Raw genomic sequence first — 26,872 nt, 5'->3', positions numbered from 1 at the left:
TAAAATAAACTATTTTACAGTGTTGTAGTGATGAGGGTGGGTGTCTCAGCCCAGTGGGTTAATAAAGCCCTTTTGTTTACTGTTACGGTATTAAGTGCAGGACTTTGAAAAGTGCTCTGCTCCCTTTGCCCAGCCATTTTCAAGGATTTTGTAAGTATCCTGCTAGAGGTGAGTTTTAAGGCAAGATCTGAAGGATGACTATGTAGTGACTTTGCAGACTTTTATAGGGAGTTCCTCCAATGCATAAGGGGCAGCAGGGGAATAAGCACAGATGTGTTTGAGGTAACATGGAAATGATAGCCTGTAAAGGCTGTCATCTGTAATAACTTAATACCATGAAGGGCCTAAATAGCAGAGATAAGAAGATTGTGTTGGATGAGAAAAAGTGGGGCAAGTGGTTGTATGAAAAAGGTGACAAGGGGTGACATGATTGGAGTGATCAAGACAGGAAGATGACTTTGGCAATTGCTTTTTGAATGAACTTAAGGAGGACAAGATGCCATTCTGATTTGGTGGTGCTATACACACACTTTGTGTAGGTGTAAATGACTGCATGAGAGTCAAGGCTGCGGAGAATCAGGCCTGTTGTCTGTTGGAGTTCCTACTTTTCCCCAAAATGAAGCAAGCTGCTAGAACAGCACAGTTTTAATGGAGTCCCTTCTCTTCAGTTGAAAGCTTTTCTATTAGGATGTAATTAAACACCAAAACAGAAACTTGCATACCCTGTGAGTAATAAGCCAGTGAGTTAAAATCCCAGCCCAACCACACAAGATTGCTTCCTTACTCACAATAGTCCCTGATTTCCCTTCCCTTCTAAATTCTCCAGAGCAGTGGGCAGGTCCCTTCCCTAGTGGGCAGGGCCTAGCCTCACCAGCAGACTGAACTCCAATGCTCAGTCTCTGCTTTTTGTGAACAAGTACCAGGGGATTCCCCTATCCTTGCACTATGTGGGATTTACCTGTAATAATGGACATCCTCTCTCTATGAACAGGGACCTAGTGGAGGGATGAGGCTTCCATGTCATCACAAACACCACCCCAGGAGCATGGTGATTCCCTTGGTGTCTGTCTAAAAAAGGTATGGCCTCCCCATCCCTCCTTGTAGCTTTAAAGAATGGCTTGGTAGAGCTCTCTTACTATGGTCGTGAGGATGTGTTCACAATGAGTGGAAGGGATAGATGGAGTGGAGTGGAGGTGGGTGTGGAATGAGCAGGTGCAAATTGCATGAGTACTGGATTGTATGAAATGCATGTGTGAAGTGAGGTGTAGGTCAGTGTAAACACATGCAAATTTATGCAGGATTCATACAAATTAAAATGTATTTTTAATTTTCGAACATTGGTAAGTATGCACATACATTACTTGACACTGGGCCCTGTCATATTTTGGGGCAGCCCTGGCCCTGTGAGTATAGCCCTGTGTGGATACAAAATTTGTATCTCCATCTGATCCGCTATCTGCAAAAATGACCTGCGGATGCAGATACCCGCGGATATAAAGCGGGTATCCGCAGATTTGCAAGGTTCTCTCTGTGAGGTCTCCCATACCTATTGGCAGAATCACCCCAGTATTGCCAACCCCAAGCATTAAATCATGAATCAGCCCCTCTCACTCTGTCAAAGATTGGTTCAAGGGCTGGAAGGACGGTTCCTTGCAAGTCCTTTCCCCTTAAGCATCAGTGCAAGGCCAGGCAGAAATTAGTCATAGAAAACAAATTTTAAATTCATATTTGCAAGGATTCACACCAGAAATCTCAATCATATGTTTATCCAGTCAGGGAATAGAAATATGCCATGCTGTATACATGCTGTTAAAACAATTAATGTTTTCAATTGTGACTATTAAATGTTTGAAACAATACTTGCAGCAAGCAGTTTGCAGACAATCCATGGACTGAAATATGTCCATATCAAATATTAAATAATTTCAAACAATGTACTGAAATCACCATCTCTTTGAATGTACTTCAGAAATAGGAAAAGGGGGCTAAATTTCTTCAAGAAATTGTACTGCCATCAGCATATCTTCTACACCCACTTTCCTCTGTGTCTCCCTCCTGTTCTCCGTAATCTCCTCCTTGCCCCATCAGTCCCTTCTCACTCCCACTCTTCAGCCCAGTTTCCTAACCACATATCATATGGGTGGCCATCTTCCTTGAGAGAACCTGACTTTAATACCGCTGGACAGCATAAAGTGTGGCATTCATCTTTATTAGGGGCAGCTTCACTGCCACCTGAATGCTGTAAGAAAGGTGTAGCCATCTTGACCCAGGGTAGCTTGTGGTTTCAGTCCCATTGAAAGTAATGGGAAATGGCAGCCATGTAGAATAAGGGCAAAAGTTTCTGCCAGAAATCAGGAGATAATGAGTAACTATAAGAAACCCAACAAATAACACAAGATTCATGGTAAAACTTTGAGAGTTTAGCTGAATTCCACACATGCTTGCAAGAAAGCAAATCCCTTGAATTCACTGAGCATTTATTTTGGCAGGGAAGACTTCAATTAAGATTCTCTGTAATATTCATAGCATGTATCCGATGAAGTGAGCTGTAGCTCACGAAAGCTTATGCTCTAATAAATCTGTTAGTCTCTAAGGTGCCACAAGTCCTCCTTTTCTTTTTATAACCTCATAAGAATCCTTTATTGAAGCAGGGGAGGGGGAGATGAGATCACCTGCAATGCTCACCCTTCAGCCAATACTGCCACTCAGACATGCTGAATGTAGACCAATGTGTGACATTCAGTTTCAGCAAAGAGAGGGTTCTATTCCCCCTTCCTCTGCCCCCAAGTTTCAGTTTTATAGTGGGTCACTTTTTCCAAAGGGGGTGATCAGCTTCAAGCAGTTTTTTTCCCCTGAGGGATAGGGCTCTGCCACAGCTCTGGTACCCCTTTTCTCAGGGGTTGGTTCAGCCTAATGTTGCAGAGGTGTCCCTTATCCATGGATAGGGTTCAACCTTGCATCTGACAATTTCTTTTTGCGTAAGAGCATAGCTCAGCTTTGAGTCAAGAGGACCCATTCCCTCAGGGGAAGTGAGCTGTAGCTCACAAAAGCTTATGCTCAGATAAATTTGTTAGTCTCTAAGGTGCCACAAGTACTCCTTTTCTTTTTGCATATATCCTCATGTGAGGGTTCCTTTCCCTCAGGTGATTGGATAGTTCCACCACAGAATGTTACACCAGTGCTTTAAATCATAACTCATGGCTTTTTTTACTTTAATAGGATTCAGAAAGATTCAGTTTGGAATACAAATCGCACCTGGAGCTGCAGCTAGCAAGAGATGTCAAGAGTAACAAGAAGGGTTTCTTCAGGTATGTTGGCAACAAGAAGAAAGCCAAGGAAAGTGTGGGCCCCTTACTGAATGAGGGAGGCAACCTAGTGACAGAGGATGTGGAAAAAGCTAATGTACTCAATGCTTTTTTTGCCTCTGTTTTCACTAACAAGGTCAGCTCCCAGACTGCTGCGCTGGGCATCACAAAATGGGGAAGAGATGGCCAGCCCTCTGTAGAGATAGAGGTGGTTAGGGACTATTTAGAAAAGCTGGACGTGCACAAGTCCATGGGGCCGGACGAATTGCATCCGAGAGTGCTGAAGGAATTGGCGGCTGTGATTGCAGAGCCCTTGGCCATTATCTTTGAAAACTCGTGGCGAACGGGGGAAGTCCCGGATGACTGGAAAAAGGCCAATGTAGTGCCCATCTTTAAAAAAGGGAAGAAGGAGGATCCTGGGAACTACAGGCCAGTCAGCCTCACCTCAGTCCCTGGAAAAATCATGGAGCAGGTCCTCAAAGAATCAATCCTGAAGCACTTAGAGGAGAGGAAAGTGATCAGGAACAGTCAGCATGGATTCACCAAGGGAAGGTCATGCCTGACTAATCTAATCGCCTTTTATGATGAGATTACTGGTTCTGTGGATGAAGGGAAAGCAGTGGATGTATTGTTTCTTGACTTTAGCAAAGCTTTTGACACGGTCTCCCACAGCATTCTTGTCAGCAAGTTAAGGAAGTATGGGCTGGATGAATGCACTATAAGGTGGGTAGAAAGCTGGCTAGATTGTCGGGCTCAACGGGTAGTGATCAATGGCTCCATGTCTAGTTGGCAGCCGGTGTCAAGTGGAGTGCCCCAGGGGTCGGTCCTGGGGCCGGTTTTGTTCAATATCTTCATAAATGATCTGGAGGATGGTGTGGATTGCACTCTCAGCAAATTTGCGGATGATACTAAACTGGGAGGAGTGGTAGATACGCTGGAGGGGAGGGATAGGATACAGAAGGACCTAGACAAATTGGAGGATTGGGCCAAAAGAAATCTGATGAGGTTCAATAAGGATAAGTGCAGGGTCCTGCACTTAGGACGGAAGAACCCAATGCACCACTACAGACTAGGGACCGAATGGCTAGGCAGCAGTTCTGCGGAAAAGGACCTAGGGGTGACAGTGGACGAGAAGCTGGATATGAGTCAGCAGTGTGCCCTTGTTGCCAAGAAGGCCAATGGCATTTTGGGATGTATAAGTAGGGGCATAGCGAGCAGATCGAGGGACGTGATCGTTCCCCTCTATTCGACACTGGTGAGGCCTCATCTGGAGTACTGTGTCCAGTTTTGGGCCCCACACTACAAGAAGGATGTGGATAAATTGGAAAGAGTCCAGCGAAGGGCAACAAAAATGATTAGGGGTCTAGAGCACATGACTTATGAGGAGAGGCTGAGGGAGCTGGGATTGTTTAATCTGCAGAAGAGAAGAATGAGGGGGGATTTGATAGCTGCTTTCAACTACCTGAAAGGGAGTTCCAAAGAGGATGGCTCTAGACTGTTCTCAATGGTAGCAGATGACAGAACGAGGAGTAATGGTCTCAAGTTGCAATGGGGGAGGTTTAGATTGGATATTAGGAAAAACTTTTTCACTAAGAGGGTGGTGAAACACTGGAATGCGTTACCTAGGGAGGTGGTAGAATCTCCTTCCTTACAGGTTTTTAAGGACAGGCTTGACAAAGCCCTGGCTGGGATGATTTAACTGGGACTTGGTCCTGCTTTGAGCAGGGGGTTGGACTAGATGACCTTCTGGGGTCCCTTCCAACCCTGATATTCTATGATTCTATGATTCTATGATTCTATCTCTATTTCTGTTTTCACACACTCAGAATTAACACCATTGTGTTCCCAGGTACTTCTGTATCCTTCGTACCTGGGACTGGGATTAAACTATCAGTTGGACATGCTTTGCAAAGCATCAGTGTAAACCGGTGAATAGAAACCTGGCTGTTGTAAGTATAGTACTGTGTACCCCAGAAACAGTCTTTTGGAAAGAGAATTAAAATGGAAAATATACAGTGTAGTTACTACTTGAACTCTTTTGATGCATAAGGAGGTCATATGTTTTTTATCAGTTTACACCAAGATGAGACAGTCCCTTCCTGTGCAACCTTAATTCAACCCTGTTGTGCATATGCTTATACTGTCTTTAATTCTATGATTGAATATTATTTTTTCCATATTATTTTTGCATCTGTGTTTTAATGTAGATTTGTTGTAATTTTCTAACTTTAAAATAAAATGGAATTTCTATTGTTTTTGTTTATCCTATGGAACCATATTGACCCCAGCTTAGGTCATCAGCAGCGTCTGGACCTTTAGATCCACAGCAGAGATCTCTAACTCTAACTGGTGCAGTAGTAGGCTATTATCCTTGCTATCCACCAGGCACTAAATGTGGATGAGACCCACACTTTGCCAGTGAGTTCCACAGCTATTTCCTGACAGCAGAAGAAAACAGGGACTCATTCTTCCTGGGTTCATTTCAAGATTCTGAAGGGGAATGTACTCCAGTGGTTATAGAGCCTATGCCCCATTCCGCCAGACTTTCTCCGTCCCCTCTTCTCCTATCTGCCGCTTGGCTATAAAGAAGAATTTACTAAATTCAGTAGGATAGATAATTATCTTCTCTCAAGTACTTGAAATGTTTCCTTCAGTTGCAGTCTTACAGCTCTTGTGGCAGTGTTATCACAGATCTGAGAGTTGTGAAAAACTTGTAATTGGAATTAACTAGAAAATGGATCAGAAAGTCATTGTGAAATTGTGGCATTTAGTAACCTTGCTAAATCCCAGCATAATTCTAAAACTCATGCCCAGGCAACAAGTGTGTGAAATCAGCTTCTTTACAGAAGCCACCACTATAATCTACTTTAATCATTACATAATGTGGGGGAGAGGGAGTTTTCTTCATCTTGATGAAAGAATCAGAGTCTCTTTGAACTTGGCAAATCAGTAGTTTCTTGGGTGTTCTCTAAAAGTAGATCTTTCAACTGACTTTGTTATTATCTGTGCAGCACAGACTTTGGAGGAGCTACAGTGTCCATTTCAGAAATGTTTATCACAGTAATCTTCAGAATCTCACAGGATAACACAAGCTGCCTGTCAGTGTTGCTTCACAGCTGCCAGATAAGCATTAGTGGTATTAAACTCAACTTGAATGGAGGAACTAAGTATGTGCAAGAGATTTTCTACAGTCACTCATTCTAGTGAAAAGTTAGCAGAGTCAATGGTGCAAGGCCCTCTTGTCAAAATTAGGCACCCAAATGCTTGTTTTAGGAGTCCAAATGCAGGACATAAGTTCTTAACCTAGGCAGCAGAGTTTGGAATTAGATTTTTCAGAGAAATGTTTGAAAACGCAATCTTCTTTTCAGGGTATGCAACATGTGTGGTTTGTTCCTACTATCGTTTGTAAACTCTGTCTTTTGTGTACATATGCACAAACCCTGAATTAGGCAAACAAACTATATGAATATGGGTTTTGTGAATGTAACTCCTATGATTTTGTGTGTGTTAGTGTGCAAATGATTTGTTCATGCAAAGTTGCATGCACACAGTTGGAGTCCAAGTTGAGGCTTCTTTGAAAATATAACCCACAACATCTGACAAGATCAATCAGCTTATTTTTTCATGGAACAAACAATGTTTGAATGAAGTTCACACCTAGGAATTTAAAAATTGATAAGTCCAAAGCAAACAGAAATTAGTGGTCACAGTTTCAATGGTTTGGTATGTGTTGGAGCTTTTTTTTTAGACAGTGAGAGAGAGAATGTCGATGAGTGAGCAATCCCTACAGCTATTTCAACATCAGGATTCCTTACTAATAGACTACTAATTCTCACCCTTAGTAAGACTAGTCCTGTAATATGTCTGAGATTCATGAGCAGAAATAATCAACTGCCCAGTCATCTTACTCCATGATAGTGTTTTTCACTTCTGCATCGTTTTAGCCTACACAGCATTGAAATTATCTTCATTCAAAAGGTGGCCCTGCAGTTTTCAGATTTCATGCAAGTCCATTATACACTGGGATAGTATCCTACTACAGGTTATTAGGGTAGCCTCAAGCCTAGATATTAGATTTCATGTAGCTCTAATTTAGCCATGAATATATGGAAATAAATATATAATTAATATATAATATATAAATAATATATAACAATTAATAATTGTTCTAATAACTGAAACAATGGTAAAGTCCGTTCTGTTCTTTTTCTATTTCTCAAGCTGGTTGTATAATCTCTTTACTGCTTACCTGGAGAAGCCCATCAGTACCATCTTAGAAAGAAATGTAAATCTTTAAAGATCGTTTCAGAGGAGGGGTGTAAAGAATACCTGAAATTGCATTACCCCCCAGGCCACAGCCTTGAACTTGGTTGAGGAGTAACCTGACAAAATATAACTTTAGGCTGATTAACCCTGTGTCACTTTTATTGCCTGGCACTAGCTCCCATGGCTCTTCTTTGACATGATGTAAAAGTTCAGTACCCGTGACAGTTGTAATGACACTTACCAATATGGTTTGTATGTCATGCTCAGTTATTTTTTGAACAAATGGCATTGTCACAAATCTGTGACCATCTATTATTTATATTATCGTAGCGCCTACGAAACCTAGTCACAGATCAGGACCCCTTTGCGCTGTGTGCTGTACAAACAAAGAACAAAAAGACGGTCCCTGCCCAAAAGAGCTTACAATCTATGTACCTAGAGACTTCACAGTTGACTCCTAAACTGCATACATGGAGCCTGAAGGAAAGAACATAGACTCAGACATTCCAGAAAGAAAGTTCTCTACAACTAGTAGTACAGGAAAAGTACTCTGTGATTTTTCGGCAGTATTGAACTTTACATTATGCTGTTTGGGAGCCTGACATTAGGGAGAGAATCACAACTGCTGGAGCCGGCATGACTCAGAAAGAGAGGGAAGGGTTCAGATACACACTAGCCAGTATGTTAGTGTCCTCTGCATGTTCTCATACAGCTGTGCCTGAACATCAAACATAAAATCCAGACAATGGATGCAGAGCTTAGAACCCTTAAGGGTGAGTCTCCAACACTTCTTTTCTTTCCATTTCTATTTTTGTGCTATTTGTAGCCTTTTCGTCGGATGCTGCCCACGATGCTGTTTAATTGAATGTGTTAAAAAATTACCCCAACACAGACAAATGTCAGTTGTGGGAGTGTGGGCGGTGAAAAAATATCTGAGCGATTCTAGGACTAATCCATTCCCCCCACAACCTCCGAATTAGAATGTTCATATTTCATCTGTGATAACTGCAGGAGAGTTTTAATCCATCAGCCTACCACAATTGGTGCTGGTTATTTTTTCAGATTATGCAGTTTACAAGAATTTTCATACATGTCACCTTTGGCCACTGTAGTGTGGATTCCATGCTACAAGAAAATCCATTTAGCAGTAATTCACTAGGTAGTCTGCAATCATAATACCTTGCCTTGACTGTGATCTTATCAGATCTCACAAATTTAGCTGGTCAGTTCTTGGATGTGAGTCATCCAAGGAACCAGGTTGCCACTGGAAAGATGTTAAACGGCACATTTCTCTTCCAATGCCACAGCATGTCATTAACAGACACTGAGAACATCTAGCATCTGCCTTTTTGAAGGCATGTAAAAATGAGATCCTTACTACTAAGATCCCACACCGTTTTTTGCAAGAATAGGGATATTACTTATGGTATCCTAATCACATTCTATGTCCGAATGTGTAATTACATTCTGTATACCTAAAATTCCTCCTGTAGTTTAAACTGGGTATGGCATTTTTCATTTCCTTTCCTAAATTGGTTAATGTGGCTGAGCCCTGTCAAACAGTTGCCCCTTTACACATGGGAGACAGCAGCATTTCAATGTTAGAGGTGAACTGACTCTGTACACTTGTATTGGTTAGTTTAGAAGTCATAGCTTTTATTAAATGTAACTGCTTTCTTCTATATTTTTATTTAAATAAAGGGTAGCTTTAGAAATTTAAATAAAGGGTAGCTTTATTCTATTAAATATAGTGATGGGAATCCAGATTTGAAAATTTTCAGTCATTCCTGTGGAGAACAATAAAAACCACCACAGCTTATCATGACTGCCACAGTGGAACAAAAAACAAGAGCCAAAACAGAGAAACCAGAAGGATTCTTCTGGCACATCTGCATCTTTCCCACAAAGGCACATGTATACATAGCCAGACCAACAGCCACGTGGACTGGCTCAGCCATCAGTAACTGATGTAGGAGAAAGGAAGCTTAACTTATTAATTTATAATCAAATGTGAGTGTAGTGGTTCCACAAGTGGACCAGTCTGCAGCCTGGTCCAAGAGAAAGATAACAAAATTATGTTTGCAACATTGGCACTTGCAGCCTGGAAAGTGGACGTCCTGTCCTGCAAATCCTTGTTTAGCATGAAGCAGGGACCACAAGATTATTGTGCTCCATCGCAGTTATGAATGAAGAGTACATATGGGCACAAGTTAGGTTAAGCATGAGTCATAGTCCTCCATGCAGAGAGGTGGTAGATCTCAAGCCCCTCATTGCCTGCTTTCTTACTTACAAGAAAGCAGGGTAAAAGAAGCAATGTTTGGATAGAAAGTAGGCATATCTAAGCAAACACAGGCTAAGTACAATTCGTAGCATGCAGACAAGGCATTTAGCTATATACTCCCTTCTTTGGCTATGCTGTGTGTACTAGGCAAGAATAACTTGGTGGTCACACAGCAGTGGTCTCATTACTGCAGGATCGGGTTCTCCCACACTCCCCATTCTGCTCATCGCTCTTTAGCTAGTGCTTGTATGACCCACACCACACATTTGCACTGAGCAGGATCCATCCCTTTATCTTAGCCCTTCTGAAAATTTGTTCCTCACTCATCTACTTACTGGAACTGCAAAATGCAAAACTGAAATGCTCACTGAAAACCAACCCAACAGAGTAACTTCTTCATCTATAAAGGCCTGAATTGGCAAGGTGCTGAGCACTCACAACTATCATTAAGGTCTCTGGGAGTCAAAGACCGTATCTTTTGGGATGTGCCCAGCATCTTGAAGGATTAATCCCTAAAATGCACCCCCAGGTGTAGTCACCACATATCGGAATCTATGCTCTGTCTATGAACACAGAATGTCCATGGGAATTGTGGCAGACATGGAAGAGAACAGATCCTGAGTCCAGTAGTTAACTATCTAATATACTGAAGATAGATCTAAACCACTTTTCATAATTTAGGGGGAAAATATCCCCAAACTCACATTGTCTGATAATATGCTATCTGCAATTGTGAACAACATCCCCATGTCTTCAGCACTGATTGACAGCTTCATAAATGCTAATGTAGTCTTTTTAAAATATGAAGTAGCAGCATTGGTAATATTGAAGGAGCATTTAGGGTCGTCAAGCATGGATTAGAGCCCCATTGTGCTAGGTGCTGTACAAACCCACATGCCAAAGACAGTCCCTATCCTTAGTTCTGATGTTTTGAAACAGTAATTTTCTTTATTTTAGATCAAATTTTAGTGTCCCATAATAACAGGATTGTGGGGAAAGTGGTCAACTAAGGGCTGGTGGGACAAGTGGAGCGTTAGGTCTGAATCAGTATTGAATAATGGAGTTTGCAAAAGAAGCATCTTGGGTTCTTAATTACAAACTTCTGTTCTGATTTTTTTCCCCCTACTTGCTTTGAACATCTTTGAATTTTTCTTCTCTGAGAACTAGCCTTTGCTTTTAATTAAACATAACTGGCAGTGTTACACTTTTTTGATAATGGATGTTTTATTTTGTCCACCACCCTTACAGTTCTAATCCAGATTGATGCCTTTGCCCAAATGGACTACTCCCTAGTTAACTGTTCAGCATTCTTCAGATCATACGTTGATTTGGACTTAAAGGTAATTAATTGCCTTTAATGCTAGTTGTCTGGAATCATGCTTTTTAATTGGCATTGTTGTTTTTGTTTTGCCTTTAGCCAGGTAAGCCATTTCAAAGCAATGTTTCATTTGGGTATTTTGGTCACCAATTCAGTTTCAGAAACGAGATGTGATCATTCAGTAAACTGACTGTTGGTCAATTATCCATAACGAGAGAAAACAGTAAAAGAAGGCTGAAGAAGTTAGAGGCAAAGAAAGAGAAAATAAAAGGTTAAAATCAGAAAGTAACTGACCAACCCTGGCAAAAGAGGGAGGTAGCCTTCTGGGGCCAGTCTTTGTTTCAGTTGGGCACATCAAACTCCTTGATGGAAATACCAGGTTCCCAGAATGAAATGAGACGGAAAGGCCCTTGAAAGAGAGAAAGCCAAGTCAAAAGTGCACTACTAAGACTTATCACCATGTGACATCCCTTCAGCTAAGGGAAATGTGATGGGAAATGCATCCAACTACCAAGGCTGTGATAAATAGAAAGATTTTGTTTTCATGCTTCATAAAGTATAATATAATTATATATAGTTTGGAAAAACATGGTTTGTTTGTTTTAATATGCTAAATAATGTTTCATGATCATTTTATTTATTTTTAAACTCTTTTTGTAAATACCTAATTAATATGTTATTGTAGATTACTTCAGAGTCTAGACCCTTCAGAGTTTCTTTATATTTAGTGCTCTAGTTAATCCTGAGATATCAGGCTTTTTCTGTATTACTGTTTCTTTGTACATCATCAGTGCTGCATAGTCAGCATTGGCTACCATTGTTCTGTGGGTGCAATTCAAGCTGTTGACTTTGAGCTATAAAACGCCATGTGGTTCAGGTCCTGGCTACCAATGGATCACACCAAGGAAGGATTCTCCCTATGTAGGAGTCCCTCGATAATATAGGGCCTCTGTAGCAGCTACTCCATTGCTGCTCCTTCAACTCCTTTGGTAAAAAGGATGGGGCTAGGGCATCCTGGCAAATCCCAACCGCCAGAACAGTTCCTGAGGGCTGTTGGCAGCCAACATAGTTTAGAGCATCCTGAGATTGCTGTATTCTATGCCAGGCAAGCACAGAACTGGGACCAATATCTGAGGGTACATGGGGCTCCTTGGCGGCCCCCCTCCTAAATTGTGCCCAGTTCTCATGGGTTACAACTGAAAATCTGGCCCTCCTCTCCTTGTGCATCTGGCAATTGATTCACCCACGTAGTCTTTGCAGTGACTGTGGACCAGAGGATTGCCTTCAGTCCAAGGGATAGAAATGAAACACTAGTAACAGTTCCCAGGTTTGAACTCTAGGAGGATGGAAGCAGAGTGTTCTCTAGGAAGGGTCTTCTGCTCTGGAAGAACTTGACTTTGGTGACTTTCAAGGTATGCTGTCAGCCTATTTGCTTGCTCAGGTTTTCCCTTAGTAGCTTGAGTTTCTCTCTTGGTTTGGGGAAGAGGAGGAAGATATTTTATTGGCAACCATAGTTAACATGTCCAGAGGTTCTGACAGGCACTGATTTTATAAATCAAAATAAATCCCAATAGTGTTTTACATGGCACAATCTATCCTGTTGGAAATCATATTGACCCCCACTTTGTGCCAGCCCCATTCACTCTTCCAAACAAAAGTAACAGCATGCTCTACCTTGGAGTCTCTGAGTATTTCTTCAAGTCTGCCTTATTCACTTGCTACACAGCAGGGGCTGTCAACATCACCATCTCAAAAGAGGAGAGTAGAAATTACTGGTGATATAATTACAAATGTTTCAGGTGTGTAGGTGGTCAGAGAAGGAGTTTTTACAGATCATTTTGCAGAGTAATTTTCAAATTCAGAGATATCCATTACACTTTTCTACCTGTCGTAAATGTGATCCATGGCATGACATTAACTCTGTTTCCCCATTTTACAGAATCTGAATTTCTTAGGCCAGTTTAGGTACTGTGGAAGGTACAAAGGGATAGACATCACAGATCTGATCCACGTGCTCCTTCACCTGAGTGTGTGTGGGGGATGGGGCAGAAAGAGCCATGGAAAGCTATCTCTGCATGCGCTCTATTGCTCTGACCAAATAGTGGAGAAAGGGCATGAGTCAAGAAAAAAAAAGTGTGTCTTTAACCTACTGCTGCATTCTGGCATGCTAAGCCCCGCAGTAGACATACTTTCTGTGCTTAGAGCTGGAATAAGTCCTTAGAGAGCAGCAAAGATGGGATGGGAAGCCAGTGTGAGGAGACGGATCAGTCACTAAATGGGAGAAGAACACAGAGGTCACTCTGAGAACCCTACTGCTTTGCTGGCAGTGTTGGAAAGGTTTTCCAAGTGGGTTTTGCTGACTGAAACACTAATAGAAGGGACCTGTGTAACTAGCTGTGCCTGTGGGCTGAGCAGATGGTGATGCAAAGCACAGCAGCTGAGCACAAGCAGAGTTTTCAGTCCTACCTTTAGTGGGTTCAGTATATCCCAGCTAATGGAGCCTATGGGCCAGAATACTGAACCTGTACTTTTCAAGAAGTACTGTTCTTTGTTTCTCCAATATGTATTTTGATGCATATTAATGAGAATTTTATCCCTCACTTCTGCCTTGATGCACTGTAACTTCCCCTGGGAATATCCCCAGGGGCAAAGGACACTAGATCAAGGATGGGGATGAATGATTTTCTGGATGTCAATCTGATGCAGGATGGCTAATTTTTCATTTGTTTGCAGCTCTCCACTAACTTTAATCTAACTACAGCGACATTTGGCAGTATCATTCCTGAGGTAGGTATCTTTTCTTTCACTAACCTTTAAGAAACTGCAGCAGCTAATCCCCATGTGGGTGTTGTCTAAATACTGGCTAATTTTCAAAGGTAATTACCTAGAACACAGAAGATCATGTTCTGCCTTCAGATACATCCACACTACTTCCACTGAATTTAGGGATTGAACATGCATGTCTGTGGCAGAATTTGCAGGGTATTAGGAGTTTACTATTAAACCCTGGGGTGGTTTTTGTTTGTTTTTTTTGTTTTTGTTTTTGCAAGGGAATGGGCTCTTCAAGAGGATGAAATCAAAATATATTACCACCTCATTTATCTGATGCTCAATTTTCCTAACATGCTGATTATAAAATAGTGGGTTGTGCCCCCAGACATCTCTCCATTACATTGAAATGGCCTTGATTTCTGGTGACCTCAATGACCCAAGCTTTTAAAGTAGCACCCATAATATACCGATAATGAAGACGTGGTTGTATATTATTTTACACAAACCCCAGATGAAGCAGAAAGCAGCCAGCTCACCAAATGGCTTCAGTACGTACCTAATAAAAAAGTCTAATGCTTGCATTTCAGATCATAAAAAGAAGTTGTATAAGTGCTCATGTCTAACACAGGATCCCATTCTGTGTATATGGTAACAAAAGACTTTTCTCCCCTGCAGATAGTGAATACCAGTGTTATTCTGACATATTTGAACAGAAGCTGATTAGCTCATTACATCTGAAGCGGTAACACAGAACAGCTTGATATGAGACCATAAAAGAAGGCTCAGGAAGCAACATCAGTGATCCCAGCAGTCGGACATAGCAGGACTTTATTGCATCCACCTAGCTGTGCAGTTAGTCCAGCCTATTGGACTTCTTGCTAAGATGTTAGGATCCTGAGCTCTGTAGTGATAACTGGGGTCTGGTCGGCCTTCTCCTGTTGTGAGCCTAACACTGGGAAAGTGGGTAAACGTTTATAAAGTGTCACAATAACTTATAATAAAGAATGTTGATGGGGAAAAGGCACAAAGGGGAGACAGACAGGTCTTTTTGTTTACACTATTGATATGATTCAAGGACTGTTAAGATCATGCCTTTTAAACAAGAGAGGTTTGGGACTGGAAGTCAATGGACCAAAATGGGTGTGTCAGAAATTAGATCTAATCGGTGAATGTAATAATGGGATGGGCTATTCCACCCATCTCTTCCTTTTGAGGTCCTTAAAAAGAGACACTTTGGGGAAGAAAACTTGCTACCATGACAATGGCTGACTGAAAGGCAAGAGAACAGAAAGGAGAGAGCTTCACCATCATGGCTGCCACTGTCTTCTGGGACCCAGGGATCCACCGTAACACCGTTGGACCTTCTTCACCCTAATCCTAATAGATGTCTTGACCAGAGTGGGCTAGAGAGAGGGAACCAGACGACATCACCACCTCTACCAGCTGTACTTAAGTTCTGAACACCATCTAGGATATGAGACTTTGTCCTCCCCACCTTATTTCTTCTCTTTCCTGTCTCTCTCCTTCTGCCTTTGGTTTAGTAAGAGTCTGGGTTAGTGAGCCAAGATTGTATATTTTGCAACACTGCTGTAAGCCTGTGGCTAAAGAGGCAATTAAAACCAATGCCCTAAACAGCCTGACACTGGTATGAGTCTGCCAGGTCTCAGAGTAGCTGATGAAACCATGTGCTGTGTCTGTTTTTTTTTTTTTTCCAGCAGTGAGGTTGCAAGTGAGAGTCAACATCAGACATAAGCATAGGTGCCAACTTCCTCTCTACCCCGGGGGGTGCTCGACCCCCACATCCCAGGCCCGCCCCTACTCTGCCCCTTCCTCCTAGCCCCCACCCCACCTCTTCCCAGCCTCACCCCCACTCCACCCCTTCTCCCAAGCCCCCACCCCTTCCCACCTCTTCCTGCTCCGCCCCCGCCCTGCCTCTGCCCGCCCCCTCTCCCAAACATGCCCCATCCCCACTCTTCCCCCTCCCTCCCGGTGCCTCCTGCATGCTGTGGAACAGCTGACTGCAGCAGTTGGAAGGCACTGGGAGGGAGGGGGAGGAGCTGATCATTGGGGCCACTGGCAGGGTTACCCACTTAGCACCCACTAATTTTTTTCGGTGGGAGCATTCACAGAGTCAGCGCCTATGGACATAAGCTGCATTTTATTTATCTTTGCTGTTCTTTTCTCTCCCTTTTTTCTGTTTCTCTTTTAGGAAATGGGATCAGACTTTAACAGCAATAACAGCTCCAGCTCTTCTCAACTAACTTCTTCTCTTTCCTTCAGTAAAAGACTCAGATTGGTGGAGTTTCCTTGTAAAAGGTCTCTGCAGGTAGGGGGAAAAGGAGCAAGGGATGTTGTTAAAATGAAAGCCTTCCTGAATAATTTGCCTTTCAAATGCTTTAACCGTTTTTCCCGAAGCAGGTTGGGGTCTTTATATACCAAACCCTGAACCTTGTTTAAAACTGTTTGATGTTGAATAGTTAGTCATGTTAATACCTTTGGGCCCATTTGTTTCATCTTAATTATTACAACAGATCACAAGAGGACTGTCCAGTATTATTGTTACAGGAAGGGAGAGTTAGATGTCCACAGCCACTCCAGGTATGTCTACACTGCAAAGAAAAACCTGCAGCGTGAAGTCTCCAGAGGCCAAGTCAACTGACTTTGGATTCAGAGTAGCAGCCGTGTTAGTCTGTATCCACAAAAAGAAAAGGAGGACTTGTGGCACCTTAGAGACTAACAAATTTATTTGAGCATAAGCTTTCGTGAGCTACAGCTCACTTCATCGGATGCATACAGTGGAAAATACAGTGGGGAGATTTATATACACAGAGAACGTGAAACAATGGGTGTTACCATACAGGTTGTAACAAGAGTGATCAGGAAAGGTGAGCTATTACCAGCAGGAGAGTGGGGTGGGAGGGGTAGGGGTAAGTACCTTTTGTAGTGATAATCAAGGTGGGCCATTTCCAGTCGTTGACAAGAACATGTGAGGAACAGTAGGGGGGGAAATAAACAAGGGAAAATAGGTTTACTTTGTGTAATGACACATCCACTACCAGTCTTTATTCAAGCCTAAGTTAATTGTATCCAGTTTGCAAATTAATTCCAGTTCAGCAGTCTCTCTTTGGAGTCTGTTTTTGAAGCTTTTTTGTTGAAGAATTGCCACTTTTAGGTCTGTAATCGAGTGACCAAAGAGATTGAAGTGTTCTCTGACTGGTTTTTGAATGTTATAATTCTTGACGTCTGATTTGTGTCCATTTATTCTTTTACGTAGAGACTGTCCAGTCCCGTCCCGCCCCGCCTCCTGCTGGTAATAGCTCACCTTTCCTGATCACTCTCGTTACAGTCTGTATGGTAACACTCATTGTTTCATGTTCTCTGTGAATATAAAATCTCCCCACTGTATTTTCCACTGTATGCATCCGATGAAGTGAGCTGTAGCTCATGACAGCTTATGCTCAAATAAATTTGTTAGTCTCCAAGGTGCCACAAGTACTCCTTTTCTTTTTGACTTGGGATTGTGGAGCTCGGGCTGCGGAGCTAATAGCCTGGTGAGGGGGAAGGGTCTCAAAGCCCGGGCTCCAGCCCGAGTGGGAACGTGTTCACTGCTCAGTTTAGCGCCGCAGCCTGAGCCCTGCAATCCCAAGTCAATTGCCTGGGCTCTGAGACTCGCTGCCATGGATGTCTTTGCAGTGTAGACATTCACGAGGAAGAAGCTCATAAGTAGAGTTGTGGGGCACTAAGGGTATGTCCACACTGCAATTAGACTCCCGTGGCTGGCCCGTGCCAGCTGGCTCAGGCTCCGAGGCTGTTTAATTGCAGTGTAGACTTGCAGACTCTGTGAGGTGGGAGGTACCTAGAGCCCAGGCTTTAGCTTGAACCCAGAAGTCTACGTTGTAATTCAACAGCCCCACATCCCAAGCCCAAGTCAGCTGGCATGGACCAGCCGTGGGTATCTAATTGCAGTGTAGACATACCCTAAGTCTTACAGTGAGAGTGTCCTGGGCAGCTGTGAGCACTTCAGCACATTTTTATCAGGCATTGAGGGTACCATGCCCTGAGAACCTATTGGCTATACTGGGAAGTAAAATGTTTGGGTTCGATTGGGAGCTTATCCAAATTGAATTGAACCCTGAAGAATTTGCGGATAGGCCATCACGAGCAACAGCAATACGAGAATGGAATTTTTCTTCCCAGCTCTTATAGGCATTAAAATACTCGATATAAAACAAATATATTTGAGTAAGATCTCAAGGATTCTAGAACTGGCTTTCTCCTGTATGAATCTGGATATAGAGCTGTTGAGAGTCAAGGGTTCTTTAATGAAGCGTATGAATCAGAGAGACTTACACAATGAAATTTAGAGGAAAAAGTGCACTCGCATTCTTGGATGAACTTCTCTTGAGCCCATAGCCGCAACCCCCCACTCTGCTCCAGGTCCTGCCCCCGCCTCGCCCCAGGCCCTGTCCCCACCCCTTCTCCCAAGACCCCACCCCCGCCCTGCCTCTTCCCACCCAGGTCCATCCCTTCCCTCGAGCGTACCCTTTCCCCGCTCATCCCCCTCTCTCCCAGCGCCTCCTGCACACTGCGAAACAGCTGATTGTGGCGGGCAGGAGGCACTGGGAGGGAGGGGGAGGAGTTGATCAGCGGGGCCACTGGTGGGAGGGGGAGCTTGCTGCCAGCGGGTGCTAAGCACCTGTTAATTTTTTTCCATGGGTGCTCCAGCCCTGGAGCACCCATGAAGTCGGCACCTATACCTGAGCCACTCTTTTGGGCAACGCCCTAAGAAAACCACTCCTGTGCATGTACTACATAGGACACATTGCCATAAAAGTTTGTCTTTGCAGGCATATCGTGTGGCCTGAAGTACCGAAAGGATGACTGCACATTGTGTTAGTAATGTGCCTCCATCCTTTATAATGAGTCCTCTGCTCTCACTTCTTTCCCTTCAGATTCCACTTCTCCCTGGCCCCCTCCAACTTTGGCTTTTTTGAGGTAAGTTGATGGTTTCAATGTCCAGGAAACAAGAACCAAGAATCTCAGGGACAGGATCAATCCAGAATACAGGAAGCTGAAATTTCCCACATTAGTTTTTAGCTCATTAGACTTTAGCCCTGGCTGGCTCTTTTCTCTCTTTCTCTCCTTTTGGGGACTCTCTCTGCCAATATCTTTTCTGCTTTAAAACTGTGTATTCTTTACTGTTCCTCTTCTTTTCAATAACCACTCCAAGAAAAAAAGATGTTTTCCAGTCTAATCTTTCCTCACAGATCACAAAATGTTATAAAATCGTTACTATGTAACATAATGCTAGCATTCAAAACCCAGAGGAGAAAAAGAAGCACCAATTGCAGGTTAGAATATTAACTGCAGGATAAGAGACAGGCAGTGCTGGAACTGGCACAGATGGCTAATCATTAAGCTATGGGGAAGGAGTAAAGGATGCTACTCACAAAAGCCTTGAAACAGCAATGCAGTAGCATACCATGGAGAAGGCCTGCCACCTTTAAATGACAATTGATTGGTTCTGGGTAGCTGAATAGAGGGGAATTAAAATCTCTCCAGCCCTACAGTGAAGCAACAGGCAAAATATTCTAAGTAAATAATTTTACATTTACACTATTGTAACTGTGTGAAAACAGATCATTATCCTAGAACTTTGTGTCTTGCCTCAAAATCTTCACTTGCCGTTTTCTCTGCCCACATATGGTCTGATCAGCTGAACAAGACTCCTAGCCTAAAAACTCCATCCCAGGCCTAGCATGGAGGAGTTTCATGGATATCAGGAAGTGGTCACTACATTCATTTTCTCCCCCATGGCAGGTCTCACTTCTGGAGAATTTTCTGTCTCATGTTTTACAGAATGAAGCAATCCCAGCAGCCAATGGTAAGGGTAATGGCCAGTTCCTATGATGGCCTTTATCTCTAACTAAATGCCCCAGGGATTGCATGGCTCCAGGGATTGGTAATGTGATATGGGGCTTTATGTTGCTAGATCACCATTTCACATCAGCTCTCTTCTGTGCTCTCACTACTCCCACTGCTGACATCTGGACAGTCTGGAGCAGGAGGAGGAGGAACATCCTGAAGAGAATGCAGAAGTGTGGGGGCATGACTAAGGGAGAAGGGTATGCAGGAGCTAGGGGTTAGGGTTGAAAAGGGACGGGAAGGAGGCCTGACTAATGGGATCGAAGGGGTGGATAGGAACAGAGATGGTAGATAAGATCAGAGACAGAAGGGTGTAGGAGCCAGGATTGGGTGGGTGCGTGGATGAGGGGAAGATAGGAAGGGAGGAGGGGGGATATGGATAGATGAGAGGGAGAGTAGGGTAGGAGCAAGAAGGCGCAAGGGCCGGAGAGAAGCAGAGTGGGTCTGGGACAGGAGCTGGGGTAGGGCAGCCAGGAGCAGTGGGGGGAGAGAGGGAGCTTTGACGGGTGGACAGAGCAGAAGGGTCAACCACTAGATTCACTTCCCTTCAGCACCTGGAATTCTACCCAGAAGTCCTGATCTCCAGCTTTCCTCCATTGTCAGCAGATAACTATGCAACCGCTGGCAAATTGTAGCTCATCCCTCTCTAGTGCCTGTCCTGAGAGGATAACAGTCTAAATCCTTCCATTTACTCTAAATAGCTCAAGTGGTAGAGGTCTGTGCTATGGACCTAAAGGTTTGAACCCTGCCGATGACCCATGCTGGAACCTACTGTGGTTCCACATGATAGAATTTCTCTTTTCAAATTGTTTTTTTAAATAATTAGATAATTACATCCAGAATAATTACTTTAAAAGAACATTAAGGTTTCAAAGTCAAGCACTCAAAAGTTAGGAAATGCTAGAATGAAAGTGCCTGTGCAACCTTCATTCAGCCCCCTCCTGCAGACGCACTGTGACACAGTCTTTAATTACGTGATTATATACTGTTTTTTCCACGGGCTTTTTCGTGCCTTCCAGTTGTGGTGATTGAATGAGTAATGCTTGTACAGCATCTTGAGTTCCTCAGATAAAAGATGCAATACAAATATTTATTATTATGTACATATGTATTTAAATTTGCCCCCCCCTTTTTTTAAGCTAAACTGAAGAGGGGATTCCCTCTACCTAACCTGACCCATATTACCCTTCCTAGACCTGTTCTTAAAGTTAACCAAATGAGAATCTGTCTCTCTTATTAAACAGCTAGTCCTCTTTCAAGGCTGGATAATTGGTTTCTATTGGAAAATTTGTTGGCAGGATGCTGGAGCTTTAATTTATTCAACAGTAAAGAGTGCTTGTGTATAAGATGAGAAATTTCATACCAACAAAACTTTCCTTTAGGAACAAACTTATTTTTCTTTGAGGAAAAGAAATACAACTGAGCAAATTTGCTGCCATCAAGTGGCTAAATGTACTTAGTGGACCAAATTCAAATCCGGGGGGGGGGGGAGGAGTGAGTGCAACCCCGTGGAAGTCAATGGAAAAACACACTCATACACCAGATATTAATTTGACCCATCAAGTTAAATTCTAGGCTTGTTAAACTCATGCAAAACCAGGAAGCTAGTGCAGTTGCATCATGTATATAACTCAGAGCAGCATTTGGCCTTCTTCTGAATATAAATAACTGGCCCATGAATAACCAGTGACCTGAGCTGTGTTCTGGTAGAATAACTTTCTAAATGCGTAGGTGTGTTGATTTGCTGATATAAAAACGTTATGAGGTCACTGTTAAGGTTTTGTGTTAGAGTGCAAGTTTGAAGTTGGGGTACATATCACTTATTGGTATCTGTTGATGGAAATAAGTCTTTTGGAGTGTTGGAGTAGGTTATCAACAGCACTATAGATAATATGGGATTGTGGAAAGGCATGCACCAGTCTTTCCCCTTGACTTATTTCCATTTTTTAAAAAACGTTTGGGTGGAAGGAATGTGTCCTGCCACTACTTTAACTGCCACTAAATGAAGGTTTTGTTTGCTATATAGTAGTAGTAGTAATAAAGATGACACAGGGCCTCTTCTGAAGATTAATGATCTGCTGGGGATATTTGTCCCAGCTGGCCATTAACCTACCCAAAATACCTTCGGTTTCAACAGCTATCGTTTTTCATTTTCACGCTGCAATAACTTAGGGCCAGATTCTGCTACCGCCCCTTGTTGAGGTCTCATGTTGACATCCGTGGGACTATTTGCAAGGTGTGTAACAGCTGCAGAATCTAGCCCTTAATTTTTATGTACAGGGCTGCCTAAGAAAATTAACAATTAAATAGAAATAATTAAGAGAGAATTAAATAGCCAGTCAGATTGCTCCAGTCATCTCTCTTCATTACAGGTGTATTATGCTCTCCATACGTTGTGGTCCACGGCAGCGAGCACAGCACAACCTACGAGGAGGGAGCACAAAGGCATCTTTTTAAAGCTAGCTTTAATCCCTAAGTGCCAGTCCCCTGAAGTAAACTAGTGTTGCCTGAAGGCTGCTCTAACTTGTGTTGACTGCCAAGAGTCGTAAAAGGGGTTAGTAAAGCTGCTGCGGCACAGGGAAGCCTCCCCCCCTACCCATTTCCCCAATTTACACCTTCAGAACTGACAGGCAGTAGCGGGGGTGGTGTAGAAACTCTTCTGCCAGCTCTACCCCATTATATTGGAATGTTTCTGCCCTACCAAGCTTTGCCAGTGTACATAGGTCTGTGAATATACACATCTGCACCTTGGTTGTGTAATTCTAGAGGTAGCTGAAATTTAGTCTCCATTATAGAGGATTTTATATAGTACAAGCCCTAGGCCAGAATTCCCTCCCAACCCCCTCCCATTGCGACAACTTTATGATGCTTTAGTGGCAATAAGAGGGTAAAAAGAATTCCCCCAATGCAGGAGTAGCACAAGGCTGATATACCAAGCTCTATATCATCCCCCTAGTTCCCCATAATTTATGGGCAGTCTCAGCCAGAGGCAGGAGGAAGAGTCGCCTGAACAATCGGAGCTGTGGAGCAGCCCAAAGGCAACTTTAGGTGAGGCTGCCTTAAAATATAGAGCAGCCACAGGGCTGTTTTAATTTATGCCAGAGCCTAGTCCAGCCCCTAAAGCAGCCTAGAATCCAGGAGGCACAAAGGTGACGTAAAGCCACCCTTGCTCCAAGGCTGTACCCTTTGAGAGAGACAGTACAGAATCTGGCCTCCCGGTCCCTATCCCCCATACAGAGGAAAAGCTGCATTGTACAATCTGTAATTTAAGGTGATATTTGTGACTGATGTTCTCTGAGGGTTATCTGCTGATTTCCAGACACTAAGTAAGGAGCAATCATTTGGTGGGCCAGGAAGTTTACAGCCAACACCACCAGTCTGAATGCTGAACCAAAATACCTTTTCTTTTCAACCTTAGAATTCAGGACTGGAGAGGAGTGAAGCCTTCCTGCTGCTACTCTGATCTGGAGGAAGAAGGAAGAATGTATGTCACAAAAGTAAAAATGCAGCTATTGAGTCATTGTTACTCATGGTCTAGAGCAGTGTTTCTCAAACTGGGGTCTGTGGACCCTTGGGGGTCCACTAGAGTACTCCAGGGAGTCTGCGGGCCCTGCTGAGAAATTCCTCCTCCTCCCTCAAGTCCCCCCACTCCCTCCCCCCCTCCCAGCGCCTCCTGCATACAGGGGTGCGCTCAGGGGAGGGGCAGAAAGAGGCGGGGCAGTGATGGGGCGGGAAGAGGTGGGTTGGGGCCATGGAGATAGGGGTGGAGTGGGAGTGGGGGTGGGGCCTGGAGCTGAGCAGAGGGCTTGGAGGCTGTGAAAAATTTTAAATCAAAATGGGGGTCCTCAGGTTGCCAAAATTTGAGAACCGCTAGTCTAGAGGACTAGTATGAACTTCTTATTCTGCTTCCTGTTGAATTCATCTGTTCTGTTGAATGTGAAGTGGGGCCCATCAAAGTGCTTAAAATTGGAAACTCTTCTTCTTGCTGCGAGGGCTGAAATCTTCAGGGTTCTTTGTGATGAAAAGGGGATCCTTGGAGTTTGATTAGAAGGCGGGACAGAATCCTCTCATGGCTCTTCTTGGTGGCGTTTTGGGACAGTGGAGTACTCCTGATGTATTTTTGTACCATGCTCATTTTTGTTGTTCTTTCTAGCAATGAGTTGCCCAGAAAACAATATTACAGATGCAGTCACCTCAGAGCCGTATCGATTACCTACTTGCTAAATAATGTGAAGTCTCTCTGTATCTAGCCCAAAATTATACTGGCCTTTTTTACTACCATATTGCATGTCTTTTCCAGTGTTTGATTGTCACTTCTGTCAGCACTGTTGTTTTCAAGGTGTTTCACTCTCATGGAAGGTCAGTCACACTGATGGAAGGTCAGTGTTTTGAATTTTTATCTCCCAGATACGTTCGCTTACACTTCTCCAAGTTGAATCTACCTAGGTGCTTACAGGGGCCTGTAGAAGGTGCACAGCTGCCAACAGTGCTGCCTAGTGGTCAGACAGGGAGGTGGCAGGATAGGGGAGGGATAGCTCAGTGGTTTGCGCATTGGCCTGCTAAACCCAGGGTTGTGAGTTCAATCCTTGAGGGGGCCATTTAGGGATCTTGGGCAAAAATTGGGGATTGGTCCTGCTTTGAGCAGGAGGTTGGACTAGATGACCTCCTGAGGTCCCTTCCAACCCTGATATTCTATGATCTCCCTGTTGAAGCACAGTCTTGTCCTTCAGCGCCCCTGTCGCAAGGATTTCCAGTCCTCCCTTTCAGCACAGGGCTGGGTCCTTGAACAGACAGTCTTTTCCTGCTGACCTCTCACAGGCGGTGAAGGCTCATGTTGTTGTATTATCTTCTAGGAGTGAGTAGGGGAGCCCAGGCACACCCTCTCCCCCAGGCTCTAGTCGAGGGCCCAGTGGTGGACAGCTACACCCAACTCCTTGTGTGGCCATTACCACCCAACACCTTTCCACGGCTCCTATTGGCTGGGAATGGTGAACCGTGGCTACTGGGGGCTGTGGGAGACCATGCAAATGTAAACAAACTGTCTGGCGGCCTGCCAGCAGATTACCCTGAGGGGCTGCAGGTTGCCCACCACTGCCCTAGGCAGTGAGCTCCTGAGCAGTACTTTCCCTTCAGAGCAGCTGTCTACTCCCTTCCACTGCCTGCCTCTGAGCTGCTGCTCTGCTTCCCCTTTTAAAGCCCTGCCTGGCTTGTGCAGGTGTGCCTGGATGCGACTGCCTGGGCCCAGAGTTTGTTCCTTAACTCCTTGCTCCCCAGTGTGAGATTTTTAAACCATCACAGGGCCCCATCACCATAACGTGTGAGCACTTCCCAGATCACAATAGTCATCTGAGTGCTATCATCCCTGTTGTGTAGATGGGAAACTGAGGCACGGAGAGAATAAGGAAAGCTATGGCCAAGTCAGGAATAGAACCATGAGCTCCTGCCTCTCACCTCACTACCTGAATCACAAGCCCATCTCTCTCCTACCCTTCCCATGTTTCTAATCTCTCTCTGGGTCACTCTGAATAATTTCTCTGTGTTCACTGCTGTTTACAACTCTTCCCAATTTAGTATCAACTTGGAATTTCATTAATGCTTTACCCCTGTACTTTTGAAGGACCTGATCCAAAGATTATAGAAGCCAGTGGCTTTCCATTAAATTCAATGGACTTTGGATCAGGTCTTTAGCTAGTTAAATAAGAGATTCAATAAAATGTGATCTAAACCCACTTCCTCTATATAGACTCCTTCCAGACACAGTAGTCTTCTTCCCAACTGGGGAGGCCATTCGTCATTGGCTAAGGGTATGTGACCGTTTAGCACTACCCTTTGGTACAGACATTGGGCTGGTTTTCAGTTTCTGCTACGGCTCCAGTTCAAACTGATTTGCATTTATCTTGAGAATAAGCCAGGCAAGTGGAGAGACTGTTTTCCTTTGACCCCAGACTGGGCACAGGAAGAAAGAGCAAACAGAGAGTGATCGTAGAAACTGGTGATTTCATCCCAGAGATTGAATGTTTATTTTACCTGAGGGAGAAGAAAGAGGCCTAAGCCTTTCAAGGGTCATATCTGGGCTCTTACAGGTCTATTACAGCCATAGATCCACCATAACTCTTTCATAAATAACTCAAGCATCCTTGAGAAGAGAAGTTTGCATAGGTGGGAAACATGGGCTCCTTCTCCTTACCACATCACCAGTAGCAAATCAAGGATAGTTGTGGGCACCCTGGTGAACAACACTTTTTGTTTTCAGTTGTATTGGCAATTTCTCCTGAATGGGCAAGGTAGACTGTAGTGTGCTTGGGAACAAGGGCTCCTCAAGGATGGGAGCAGCCTCCTGGGATCTAGCCTTGAAAGCTAATTAAAAAGTATGCAGAGTGGCTTTTAACTATACTTTCTAAATCAATTAGATTGCCCAGGGCACTTACAGGAGCTTAATCACTATATCGCAGGGTCCGGGATATCCCAAACAAAACATCAGTTTTTACTCTGAGTTAAATGCCTCCCTTCCTGAATTATCTGAGCTCAAACCCTAACATCACCAGAACTACTTCCCTTCTCAGGATAGGTCAGCAATCAGTGAGCTGGATTAGTAGAGTTCTAATACAGACCCTGAGAGCTGAGAAATTGAGTGAGTACTTCCTTTCCAGTCTTGTTTCTAAAGATTGAAAAGTTTTAAAAACAATCCCCCCTCCCCCATGCATTCAACTATAAATTGTTAGTTTATTTGTGTGGCAGTAGCACCCAAAGACCCTAATCGGGGCTCCATTGTGCTAGGTGCTGTACAAATACAGAGAGACACAGTCCCTGCACCAAAGAGTTTACAGTGTAAGCTGCCACTCATGCAAACACTAACACACATTTAACTTGACTCACATGAGTACTCCCATTGAAATCCGTGAGATAAATCAAATGCTTAAAATATGTGCATAAGCGTTTGCAAAATCAGAGACAACAGTAATGCAAAATTAGACTACAAACACCAGCATCAGTTTGGATGGTGGG

At 43.6% G+C, this 26,872-nt stretch overlaps 1 protein-coding gene and 1 long non-coding RNA gene across 2 annotated transcripts in view; both read left to right on the top strand.

The window, feature by feature from the left end:
• Positions 1 to 17: 17 nt before the first annotated feature.
• On the top strand, positions 18 to 15,621 carry LOC102945730. The gene is made up of 5 exons (XR_005223890.2): positions 18 to 1,077; positions 5,155 to 5,254; positions 11,101 to 11,192; positions 13,904 to 13,957; positions 14,618 to 15,621. It is a non-coding gene; the product is annotated as an uncharacterized LOC102945730 (long non-coding RNA).
• A 530-nt stretch (positions 15,622 to 16,151) lies between these two features.
• The window catches only part of BPIFC (BPI fold containing family C), a 49,428-nt gene continuing 38,707 nt past the window's right edge, over positions 16,152 to 26,872 (top strand). Inside the window, exons 1-5 of the mRNA XM_043542404.1 lie at positions 16,152 to 16,268; positions 18,895 to 18,937; positions 19,763 to 19,826; positions 22,240 to 22,421; positions 23,286 to 23,351. The gene's annotated coding sequence lies outside the window, so the exon portion shown is untranslated. The remainder of the gene's footprint in view (positions 16,269 to 18,894; positions 18,938 to 19,762; positions 19,827 to 22,239; positions 22,422 to 23,285; positions 23,352 to 26,872) is intronic.

This window comes from Chelonia mydas, chromosome 1, assembly GCF_015237465.2.
Source record: "Chelonia mydas isolate rCheMyd1 chromosome 1, rCheMyd1.pri.v2, whole genome shotgun sequence".
Lineage (NCBI taxonomy): Eukaryota > Metazoa > Chordata > Testudines > Cheloniidae > Chelonia > Chelonia mydas.
This window is presented reverse-complemented; position numbering and strand designations above follow the sequence as displayed.